Source organism: Indicator indicator, chromosome 14, assembly GCF_027791375.1.
Source record: "Indicator indicator isolate 239-I01 chromosome 14, UM_Iind_1.1, whole genome shotgun sequence".
NCBI classification, from domain to species: Eukaryota; Metazoa; Chordata; class Aves; order Piciformes; family Indicatoridae; genus Indicator; species Indicator indicator.
In genome coordinates, this window is record NC_072023.1 from 7,601,828 (window position 1) to 7,615,299 (window position 13,472).

Genomic DNA, 13,472 nt, shown 5'->3' on the forward strand with positions numbered 1-13,472 from the left:
CCCGGGGCTGCGCGCCCGCCGGCAGCCGCTGATAAGAGCGGGGGCTGGCCCCACCCCGCTGTCGCAAGGAGCCCCCGCCCCTAGCGCGGAATACGGCGCCACGGGCAGGGCAGGTGGCGCCTCCTGGCGGAAGGAGGCTGCGCGGGGAGTGGCAGCACAGAAGATGGCGACACAGGCGCAGCGGAGAGAACAGGCGCGGCGGAATAAAGGTGCGGAAATCACCAAGGTTAAATGCTTAGCAGCCAAACACATTTATTAGTCTCTTTTTTTTTTCTTTTTTTTTTTTTTTTCCAGGAACCCAAAAATATTTTGTAGTTATAATGTAAGCAACTGAGTTGCACATAATACAATCATATCTTTCAAAAAATAAAAATAAAACAACAAAAAAAGCTGTTTAAAAGCAAAAAAAAAAAAAAAAAAGAAAGAAAAGAAAAAACCTTCAGAAAACTTATATAAGTATTACACCATCTCTCAGTTTCAATGAAATGACGACGACTTAATTCCTTATTACTCTTGTCACACTCCAATAAAACATCACCCTTTTGTTTTTTTCCTTTTTTTTTTCCTTTTTTTTCATTTTTTTTTTTCTAAATCCAGCATGAGAAATACAGTACCTGCTATGGCAAAAATACACATAAAATGCAACATTTCAGCTTATTTGTACATTAGTAGAGTTTAAACATTGTTGGTTTGTTTTGCTGTTGTTTATTTTCTTTTTAAGTGAACCAGTGATTTTAAGTACCACTATACTAAAAGTAAAATAAAAATATAGAAAAGGAGGAGAACGGGGGGGCAGCCAGCCATACAAGAGCACCTTCTGAAGTGCTGAGTTTCTGTGTCCATGGAAAACCCTTTGGAAGTTCAAACGTGCGAGTGTAAGGGATGGAAATGAAGATGACACCTGGATGTGCAGGACATTGTGTCTCCTCTACATTCTCCCCATTTGTCCTGTATCTTTTTTTACTGCACACTAGCAACTGAGGGGAGAAACCAGAGCTACAGTAAGAGTTTAGTAAAGGAAGCCATTTCAAGTATAGGAAAAAAAAATAAACACTTACAGGTAACTTGCAAATAGCATCAATATACAAACAGCCACTATTTTTATTATTACAATGTCTGCTTCTGGGGGACAGTGTTTCAGGCAAGAGGACTTCAGCTGTACCTTCCTGTTACCTATTTATGTGCAAAGTAGAAAAGCTGCCTTTTCTAATCCAGCCATTTTGGACATCACTGATTTCCTGTTCTGCAACCTCCTCCCCTCATTTTCTGAGGAGGAACGAAGGTGGCATTATTTTACCAAGAAGACTAGATGAAATTAATCTATTTCTCCATTCCTCTTCTGGACACACCCATGTCCCATTACTTGGTTGCAATGAAGAGAAACTCAGCAAACATCTGATGCCCACCATTAGCCAGTTTCCTGAACAGGTAAAAGGCATTTACCCTTTGTAAACATAATCCCTTATATGTTTGTGGAATCAAAGCAGCATTTCATATATCCATTCAAGCAGTTGAGATTAAAATAGATCAGAACGCTCCCTCGTCACTGCTTTTCCTCCCCCCCCTGCCCCCAAGAAGATTGCATTTGGTTACTTTTGTTAGAATGTGGAGTTTTTTTTGGTTCTTTGGGGAAAATACTTAGCATTTAATTCAAAGTAAACATTACAGAATTACCATCAGCAGACTCACACTGCTGTTTGTTCTGCTTTCTAGAAGAGGAAGAAAAAAAGCACTGTGCATCAGGTATTCTGTATGTTTCAGACAGGGTGTGGCAGAAATCCAAGACACGTGTGTGTAAATCCCACAGGTGCATATGCAGCATCACTTCAGCTTATTTCTCTGCAGAATCACTGTACACACTTTTGAGTGCTGGCAGAGATGGAGCAGATGGCATATGGCAACAGTGGGGAGATATTCCTAAGGCCACAGGGAGCAAATGCAGGACAGAGAGGACCAGGGAGTGTCAGATAAGGAGGTTTCAGGTACAGAAACCATACTCTTGATATTTCAAAGGCCAAATTCCAGAAGGCATGGGCTCATATGCACATCCCTGAGACGCACATCCAAGAACGAAGAAACAGCGACCACACGATTGGAGAGGGGAGAACGTAGCAGAGGTTCCCTGACAGCTGTGGGATTTACCCAGTGAAGACCTCTTCCCCCACCACCCTCCCAGAGACATTCCGGGAGAGCTGTAAGGCATATACACAAGCAGCATCTACTATCATTCCCTCTGTTCCTACGTTTTACTGGCAGGTGATGGCTTCTGTACATTGTGGACAAGAAGAGACACTGCATTTGAAGTGTGACTGGCTACACACTGAAATTAGTTCAGGGAAGGAAACAGAAAGCTACTCTGCCCTTCATCCCTGGAGCAGCAGCATAAAGTGGCAAGGTTCTTCAGATCAGTCACTTCTCTGGAACCACGTGCCACCACCTCCCCTTCCTGATGGCAGGAAACAATGTGTCCACTTGAAGGATGACATGACCAAAACCTCTATTTAAAGGCAGGGAAAAGTACACAAACTGATTCCAATTTGGTGATCTGGTGAAAGAAGCAGCAAGCTCAAAGTACTTCAAGTCTGAAGCTTATCTAAAAGTACAATTAAAGACATGTGACCTGTAGCAACACTGGCTTAACTATGTAAGGAAGAGCAGAAGGAAACTGGCATAAAGACAGAGAAGTATGAGTAACTGAATCTCCATCAGCTTGTTAGTATCTGAGTGTATGATGGCTTTAATAATTAAAAAAAAGAAAATGTTATCTCCTCCATACAAGCAAACAATGTAAAAAGAATGAATGATCTTGCTGTAAAAACCTCCTAATACTTCTATCATGCTTTTTTGTATCTTTAAAGCACTTTACAAACTATTTACTAGTTGATCCTCACAAAACCCCTGTGAGGTAGGTAAGTATTATCATCATCACCCTCACTTACAGATGAAAAAACAAAGGCAAAAAGGTTACATGACTTGCCCAAGGCAAGGGAAGAGTAAGGGCCAATGTTAAAATTCAGGAGTTCCAGTCCTCTGGTCCTGTGCTCAAAACTTCTAATTCAAACATCTTTTTAGAAAGGAGATAACAGATGGAAATAAAAGCCTGTAAAGTTCAGAATAAAAGATTTAGAAGGTTACATCAGAAGGGGAAATGTACCACGAGGTATTTTTGTGAGCAAGTTTTAACTTCAGATTTTTTCCTTTTGTCCCCCCCCTCTTCCTTATTTTAAAGGCAATCTGACAGAGTGGAACCCTGATAAGATCACATCTGCAAGGCACAGATGTGAGAGTGATCATCAAGTCTATCACTTATTACAGTACTGTGAACATTAACAAAAATAAAATTGCTGCATGAAAACACTGAATACAGGCAGGATAATCTCTCAGTTTATGATGTTACATCTAAGATAATGCCAAGGATAATACAGGTACCATGGTACACCATGGACAAAGGAAAATGTCAAGTCAAAGGGTCCCTATTAAGATGATGAAGAGGGCAGTGAGATCTTCATTTTTGAGGAGACTGCTCCTGGAAGCTCAGTAAGCTTCAAAGAACACATGTAATTCACAATGACTGCATTTTGGAGATGTGAGGAAGTGAATCCTTTTTTTCCGACCATTAATGATACCACCTTATAGTAAAAAAAAGATAATTGCTGTTATACAGAGGGCCTTGTCCACATATCAGTCTACACTCCCTAAAATTTCACTTGAATGTCAAGTCATTGGCAGTAAGACCAAAGTACTGGCAACTGCTTATAGATGAAAATAAAGCAGTCTTTGTAGTCATGCTACAAGTACCACCTCCATTGTCTTGTCCATAGCTGTGCTGTCACCATGTGAGCTGTGTCAGAAACAGCAGCAAAGAGAATTTTAGGGAGGAGAAAGCGTAGACATCAAATACCAGCTGTGTTCCAATTCTGGAAGAGCACAAGGACTGCTGTAATGGAAAATGGGCATGAAATACTAATTAAAAAAAAAAAAAAGGACAGTGCCTATGACACTGTGTTTCCTGAGCTTGACAAGGGCCAGAACACAGGAGGTGGCAGATAGTTTTCCAGGTAGAGCTGGTGTCCCATTTACCCTATTGGCCCTGGGTTAACACTGCATGGCTAGAATGCACAACCCTGCGCAGTTTATAGCTGATTTTGTTTTGCAGTCAACATCAGTTTTTCAAATCTCTGCCCTGTTACCTACTGGTCAACTTCTGAAAAAAAAGAGAAGAGGTTCTCATCAACTCCTTTTTATGTCAAAGTCATCACCTCCCCACTTCCCAAACAACAATGGATATAACCATGGACACAGAAACTCCTAAACAGTTTAGCAAAGCTGTCGTTGTCCCCTGTACCCCCTTTGCAGAATGCATAGTTTACAATTCACTTACAAAATAAAGAAGCAATGCCAACCACATATGGGACCTTTTTTTTTTTTGAAAAAAGAACAAACAACCTCTTCTTAAGTTCAGTATCAAAATTCACATTTGCATAATAATACATTTCAAGGCCATTAGAGAGGAATGAGAGCGAAGCAAAGAAAACTGCAGAGTCTCTCCTCTCTTTGTCTTCCTGAATAGAGCTGAGGGATCCCACTGGAGTTTCTTTCAGGGTGGGAATTACAAAGGGCTACAGCAACAGCTCTTGATTTTGTACACCTCATGTTTTTGGTGGGACAAAGAGGTGAATTATTAGAAAACAACCAAAAACAAATGGAAGGAGACACTGCAGATTCCCATGTTTAGCTACAAACAGCTTCAAAGAAACAAAAAATTACTTCAGATTTTTTTTTCTTTTTAAACACTTCTGCCTCACCATTTCAAAAACTTTTTTTTCTTCTTGTGTAATACCCTGTTCATTTAAATGGCAACATTAAGTGTGCTGGAAGTTGAAGGGTTGAAAAAAAAAAATTCCTGTTTCTCTTACCAGGACACGGACAGAGGGCAAAAGTGTGCCTGCATCCACTATTTAACAGAAGCTACAAAACATCATCTTCTCTACATGTATAAATTTGTCTCAAACGTCACTGTTTCAATTCTCCAGTGCTTACAAAAAATAAAGCCACACACACTCACACTCATGCACATGAACATAAAGAGAAGCCACATAATAGATACAAACTCAACCTGCAACAGCAGACTAGCCTAAAACTATCAACAGCTTCTGTGCATCACATGACATCCCTTTGCACCCCCCCCACCCCGATCTCTACCACATATGAATCCGTATTGTGCAGTGTAGAGACCAGCCCAAAGATGCTGCTTGTCAAAAAGGGACCAATGGGCTGCAATCTCCATGTCTGACCTCTTGAAAGAATTGACCATTGTCTCCCATCCAGCCCAAGTGGTCTCCTCAATTAGACAGTCACTATACTCACAAAGGCACATTCATCAATACCACATTTAACTTACTGCTTGTAAAAACATGGGAAAGAAAAGTTAAGCGCTTAGACCCCAACCCATCCCTACTGACCCAGCAAGAAGTATCACAATAATGTGTCACTTGGTGAGACCTTACTCTACCTTTAGAAGGTACATATTAAAGAAGTCTTCCAACACCTCTTCTCAATTTTTTTTTTTTTGCATAAATGAAATGCTTTTTGTTTTTGGCTTACGTATTTTGGAATACAGCACACTCACTATAAAGCTCTGTTGTAAGGTTACCCCCTAAAATAAGGCTGTTATACCTTGGCTTGCATTTTCACTTCATTTTGCTTCTTCTCCACATGTCCCAAAACAAAACAAAAAAACCCACACAGCGCCTTATATAGAAAAGGGTAAGCCATATCTGGCAGGGAGAGGGACAGGAAAGAAAGCACATATCATCATAACCATGTCACTAAAATAGCTATTCTAACAAGCTGTGCAACCTGCTCTTACTGCTCAACAGTAAATGATGAAGAAAATATTCACTTATGGTTGTGTTTCATCTGAAACAGGAGAAGCTCCCACTTCGTCTTAATTAAAAGAAAGAAACATTAAAAAAAAACCCCAAACACAAGGAAGTTAGTTCTGTGAACGCAACAACACACACTAAGACCCAGGAGGAGGTTAGTGCTCAAGGAAACATTTCTTGCTAAGCACTACCTCCTTGTATTGCGCATCCATGCAAGCTTCTCCAGACTCTCTTCTTCCCCTCCGTCCACCACAGTCAAGAACTTTTGCAAAAATACTTAACATTGACTGGCACAATGCATTCTTCCTATTTTTCTTTTTCTCTTCCCCTGCAGCACTCTGTATTCATTAACAGAAAAGCTGTCAGAATCAAGTCAAAAAACTCCCTTTCTCGCTATAAAGTTAACAGGAGCCCTAACACTGCTGAGCGTCACCAGTTCCAACTGTCACACATATAGGGCTAAAATGGCTCTTTGCTGAGGGCATTCCATTTGCCAGAAGCTTGCATGTATAGCACAGGACTCAGGGAGACTTTTAGAGACTGTAAGATTTTCCTGCATAGCTCAATGAAAAGCAACACGCACGCAAAGGGTGGATACAAACAGATGTCTGCTGCATGCTACAGATGAAGCTGCATCTGTCTTGGCCTGAAAATAGATTTAAAATAGACTCCAAATCATCAGGAGCTGTGGCGCTTTTTGTAGCAGAGATGAAACCTTAAATCACTTTTCATGTAAGAACTAGAAGCTATAGTTACTGCAAAGTTTAAAGCCTCACATAACAGCACAAAATAGAGAGCGGTATTTTAAACAGGACCCTGACTCAGCTTTAACAGCAACATAGACAGACCTTGAATTCTACTACAGACAAAGCTCTGCTTGGTGAATCACTACAAAATGTACCAGTTTCCTATTACCTACTGCAGGAGAACTTTGGTAAAATTCAGCAATACTGGTATTTACAGTGATTGGACACTTAATGCATAACATTGTGAGGGACATGAACTATCAAGGCTGCTAAAAATCTCCTGTGAGGCTCCTATCATTTAGGCCAAGCAATGACTCTGCTCCAGCATAATTTTTGAATCCAGGTTAACAGGGAAAACCAGCTCTGTCTACATTGGGAAACTTTGTATATTTCTCCCCATTACTGTTAACACCCTTCTGTCACAGGTGGAAGCCTAGTACTGGAGGTGAAGGAAGTGTTTGGGTTTTAGACTTCTGTCTTTTGATCACCACAGGAATGACTGGTATGATCTAGCTAACAGTAATAGTTCCCAATGTTGTAAAACAGTAGAAAACAGAGAACTGAAATGGTATTTTGTGCAAAATCAATTTTGACAAACCACATATTGCATATGTTGTTTCATACTCAGGACCAAAGTTGCATGTCAACAGACTTGTTTGGGGTTTAAAAAATTTTTTTAGAATTTCAACTGAGTTTTCTTGGCATTATTTCTCTGCCCAAAAATACACACATGCCTATTTACAATTAAGAAAGCTGCTTCTGCTAGGGGAACCTTATCTCTTTGAAGAGAAGAAAATACCTTTAAATCAATCAAGACTCATACCCTGAGATGCTAACCATCCACAAAGCCAGCATTTCAATCCCCTTGAGAAACCTGGACACTAAGCTTGTATGATTTACAGTGAATGCGATGTTACACAACACAGGTATTTGCCGCACTGGAAATAAACAGGTCCTCATCTGCTACCTTGGCCCTGATCCAGTTAAGGTTTACTGACAAAAAGAGCCCTTACCCAAGCAGTACTCACTAATTTAAGGACAGCAGGACTAATATTACTCCTGATTTCCTGGACCAGACTTGGCCAAATTTGGGTATCTTAAAAGTCAATAGCAAAATAATATGTGACATGCTTAGAAGCCCAAGAGGTAAACATGAAAAAGAATGAAGTAAAAAAATCAATCAAGCAAAAAAACCCCGAAACACCCCAAACAACTCTACAGTACTGTTTGGATGCACTATTAAGTCACAGTGGAAGATGTGCCAGCATTTTTAGGAAGCAAAAACTGGGGAAAAGTTGTAAGGAATAAACTTTTAGAAATTTAATTTCTTTAAAAAGAAGCCAACATAATATGTAAAGGTTCAATTGTTATTTTAAAAGTTTGTGGTGGTTATCCCAGCCAGTTTGTTGAAAATATCCTGTTTATATTGCACAGGGAAAAGAAAAAAAACAAACCACAAGAAGCCCCCACACTTGTCTTAATATTCTTGCTCACTACACAAGCCACTCAATGTGAAGCAAAATAAAAAACTTGTAAGAAAAATCTGATACCCTATGATTGGAAAAAAACCCAAACCAACAAAAAACCCACTCTCAAGATTGCTGGGCAGGAGCCCAGGCACAAGCATAAAAACACGGGGAAAAGATGGCAAGTCTTCTGAAGTACATGGTACTACAACTGCTTTCCAAAGTAAGTATGAGAGGTGTCAACACATGTTTCTGAGCTGTATCGTTTTTATCTTTCTTTTTTGCTTACTAGACTTTGTTGTCACTGACAGAATGAAATAGTCAAATGGAGCAAAGAATTACCAAACCCGCTAGAAAACTGAATACTGATCCACACTGCAGGGTGGGGTAAGCAAAGTGGCTGGTAACAAATGGATACTCACTTACAAGACTGCTTTTATCTCACTTTTACAAATCAAGCATTGAAGGAGTCAAAACCAGAAAAAAAGTATGCTGAAACCACCTGTAAAGTCTGTATATCTTTCAACTGTGTAACCTGGAGAACGAAAACCAACAACAAAATGATATAAAAGGGTTCTCTTTGTCACTTGTGATATTGAAAAGTGTTTCTCAATGTTATGTTTGATTTTTATCATAGTCTATTCCAGGCTGTGCTTTCCCCAGGCTCACTAAATGAGATACTCTTACCAATGCCCTTCCTGAACAGCTTTGTGAAAGCCTAGAAATACCCTAACATTGATACCCGTTGACTTTTTGCTGTTAGGTGCTCACATGGTAGAAGAGTATTTACAACAACGTTGTCCCCAGAGGATGAGTCTGCTTAGCACAATGCTCAGAATCACTCACAATGGGTAGGAGTGCCATGACTAAGCCATACTAGCAACATGACTAGCTACGTGTAATTTGGAAAGGAACAGAACTGTCAACTGTAGTGGGAAAACAGATTAATGTCACTTTAACAATTTAGGAAAACTATGACTGAGGAGACAGTTGCTAATGTTTGCAGGCCTGATTGTTTAGAGAAAAGAGGAGCAGACTGTTGTACTGCAATAGGTTTGGACCCACCCAGCAGACTCATGAAGCTCCAAACTGCCAAACCTTCAGAAGTCCCAACCTACTTCAAATCACTGTCAAGGTCCTGGGCTCTTTTTGACTAAATCCTACAATTTCCTCTCTTTTAGGACACTGTGGGTTTGCCTCTGGCGAAGCACTCAGAAATTCTCTCCATTGAAAAAAAAATTAAAAAACCCCAAACACAAACTCCCTAAAGTAATTCCTCCTACTGGCATTTAAAGGATTAATTTATCCTTTAAAAGCTTATTATTATTGATGCATTATTTTCAACACACGTATACACTCAGATGTATGTGCAGCGCAACATGGAAACACGGGCAGCTGATGTGAAAAGGACAGGATTTTGGCATCCAATTCTCTTTTTCATGGTGAAAAGTTATCTCAACTACTGTTATGTAGCTCATTGCACAACATGCTTATGCAGCAAGCTCTTCTTAAGTACAACTATTTCCACAAAGTGTCTATACTGCCTCACTTTGCCTCGTCTTCCCTCCCTTCCCCTACTGCAGGGTATGTGGGTGCATGTAAAAAGGCACTAGCGTGGTTTTTTGTGGTTTGAGCCTAGCCATTCCAGGCAGAATAAGCCCCTGACCCTTAGAGCTAGGAGACAGAAGTTGGCCATCCCAACACTGAACTCAGATTCAAGACTATAAGCCCTGACAGCCAGCAGCAATAGGGTGAACAAAAGAGTTTAATAGGTAATTTCCCTCATATAAAATAGAACAGAAAGACTGGGAGGTGGGGTGGATGGAAAAAAAGCAAGCAGCAAATTTCCAAGTGGGGAATAAACTGACCCAGTATCTGAAAACAGGGATGCTGATTTCTGACATACATTTTACTGGAGCTTTTCCACATTCTCTCCTTTGTTTTATGGTACTGAAAAAGGCAGGATAACAAAACTACTTCATTACTGGGTATTGTCAGCACTGGTTTTCTTTAGCACTACTTAAAAGTGATTTAAAGAAGCACCATCATGTATTTCCTGTTAGTCCTCCTAATTGAGGACTCTTTCAGTTGAACTATACTGCATTTAACTAGGTTTAGTTTCATTTTGCTTTTTAAAAGGTGCTTGGAAGAGTATTTTTCAATCCAGAGGGAACAAAGTGATAGATTTCCATTCACACACTTCTCTTCTATGCAACTGCACACATGTCTGCATGAGTAACAAAGCACTATAAATGATAATCCTTCTTCTCCCACAACTTGTTTAAGATTACAATGAATTTCTGTTGCTGATATTGGTAAGTTTTCTTAATGTATTTTAATTTTATGTCTTTAAAATTCTTGATCCCTCACTTGACAGTAACATTTGGAGAACTTTTTTTTCTTTTTTTTTTAATTTCTTTTTTTTTTAGCATTTTTTTTTAAAGTAAAAACTTTCAAACATTTTGAAGATTCAGGAACTTGTAAAAGTTTATCAACAAGAAACAGCCATCTATCTAGGATAAGGTTAAATAAACCATCTTCAAAAAACTGGCTTCCTACCCTAGAATTCCTGAGAACGCTTGCAAATTTAAAGCAGGAAAACAAAATGTTAAAATAAAAACAAAAACACTGTTAAATGCTCCCAGAGTTAGTCTTCATCTAAAATATATATATGCACTTTTTGGTCTTTTTTTTTTTTGTATGCTTTAATTTTATTTTTTTCCCTTTAAACTTACAATGGAAGAACAATTTAGCTTTTCTTTTTAAATATTTCAAATCCCTCATTATGTCTTGTAAACAAGAGGGGCTCTAGCACCCGGCTTTCACCGTAGTATCGCAATGAACTCAAATAGCCCAAAGTGCAGGAAAAGGGACCTTAGGGCAGGTTGGGAGAGAGAAGTGAAGGTGGAACACAGCAACGAACCAGCGTGTATACAGCAAATCATGTGACAGAATGCATATTGGCTTCCTCGGGCCAAAGGTGCTTCACTAGGAAGAACTGCTGGCACAGGACTTTAAAGTACCTGCTCTGTGTGTCTGAGTGCAGCTGGTCTTTGAGCAGAGACTAGCAGAAACAAAGCTGATGGATGTGTGCAAGCAAGGGGCACTAGCTAGCAGGAGCTGGAAAAGAGTTTTGTTTCTTCGTGCATGGTGGGATTGATGAAGGAGGAGACATGATAGAAAAGTATATTCAGAAGGGGCCAGAGTATGCTGCACACTCCAGTTAACAAATACAAACCTACTCGTACTTTTTGTCACGTAACACTTTGCATACAAATCTACAGGCATGTGTATATGCAGCATTTCCCTCAGTCAGTCTTCCTTATGACACTGGGTTCACATAGAAAGGGCGAATTAAAAAAAGCCACATAACACCCTAGCCCTTCCCTCCCACCCCCAGCACACAGGCACACACACACAGATGCACACTCACACATACCCCTACATTACTTGATTCTGCTTTTACTTCTCCCCACCCAACCCATGCTTAGAGTTAAATGTGTTAGACATTGTCATATCCTTCAATGAAAATGCTGAAAAAAGAGACTTCCCTATCCCCCCCCACCTGCTGCCAGGTAGTAAAGCCTAAGCACTGCTCCTGCTGAGGGCTGGAATGGACAGATAAGTGCTGGTACAGAATGTCGGCACTTTGTTAGACAGTGTGACAGCTAGACACAACCACATGGAAGTCCTAGCACTTGTGGAAAAAGTACCAGCATCTCTCTTCCCTCTTTTCCCAGTCCCACCCTCCCTGAAAGACTTCCCACTATGTCAAGGGATGATCCTTCAAGTTTGCTACAAGTCTTTCCACAAAAACAGGTCTTTAAAGTTTTGTTCCCAGCACACACATGCATGCACACACTGGCTATCACTGTGGATTATAGGTCACCCCTATCCTGCCCAGAGTACTACTACACTGATGCTAAAAAGACCCCAAACCTTTCCTTAAATACAGAAATTAAAAAGCAACAGTACAGAAAAAGTAAAAACAAAAAAACAAAAAGGTGCAATACTTTTTTCCTCTTTTAAAAAAAGTCTTTGCTAGTTATATACCTCCCTAAGCAAAACCACGTACACAGGAAAAAACACAACACAGAGAAACAAAAGGAAACGTTTGAAGTACACACTGGTTTTAAGAACATTCGTAAGTAAACGTTTCTGTCAGTGATGGTCTGGTGCTGTAATACACCAAGGCCTGGCACAGGTAACGCTCACCATGAAGGACGCAGAAAGGAGTTAGCTGCATGTGCTTTCAGGAGATGAGGCAGGCCAGCCAGTGATTTGCTGACACCATTTAGTTTTTGTCAGTTTTAATACAAGCAGTAAAACAATTAAAAGGCTAATTTGGTTGGGCTGGACTTCCAAGCTTTTGATGGATTCCTCTAGAACGAATATGGGTGCCTATTTATACTAGGGGAGAAAAGAAACATTTGTTTTAAAGGTACTGAAGCTTGCGAGAGACTGGATAAGAACGTTTGTCTCAGGCATACAAAAATGGCAATGTCCTCTTCCCTCCTCCTCTTTTCCCCTTGTTGGAAGAAAAAAAAATGGCTTGCATTATATAACAAACATTCTAGGGTTCACTCCGTACAAAAACCCCACATGCAGACATAAATAAATAAATACACTGCTACTCAAAAGACAACATTGGCTCCCTCCTCACCAAATCCTTTGGATATGGCAGTGTTCTGCTCTACCACAGAGTTAGAACAAGGGCTAGGAAGCAACAACCCACTCAGTATGATCTGCAGACTTGAGATAGCACCCTGCTAAAAATCAATTTAAAAAAGATCTACGGACAAATTATAATCCAGCCCAACTGGATTCTGCTTCAGCCACAGGGACTCTACCATGCCTGTCTTGTTTTCAGAATCAAGACACGCAGATGGCCAGCCAGCCCGTAGACCATCAGCACTGCAGCGTTTCAAGATTATATATAGAGAGGAAAAAATGCACACACAGGAACATGTGCACACGCACTCACACAGAAACAAGCACACGTGGGCAGTTACATGTGCCAGAACACACTGGTACTTACCAACCAGCCAATCACAAAGTGTTGGTTTTTTTGTTTTGTTTGTAATTTTTTTTCTGTTTTGGTTTTTTTTTTGTGGGTTTTGTGATTTTTAATTTTTTTTTACCTTTTTTTTTTTTTAAAGTGAGGCTCCGTCAAGTCTTCCCCTCCCCTCCCTACCCCTCTTTCATATGAACCCCTCCCCTACCCCAAACCCAACATGGTAGACCTAAGGACGGAAACACACCCAGTGCAAACAAAGTTAAAAAGCTATTTTTTCAGTATATATGTTTCTTAGCAACAACTTCCGTATAACATGAAAAAGTGAAAAACTAGAAACTAATTTTTTTAATTTTTTTTT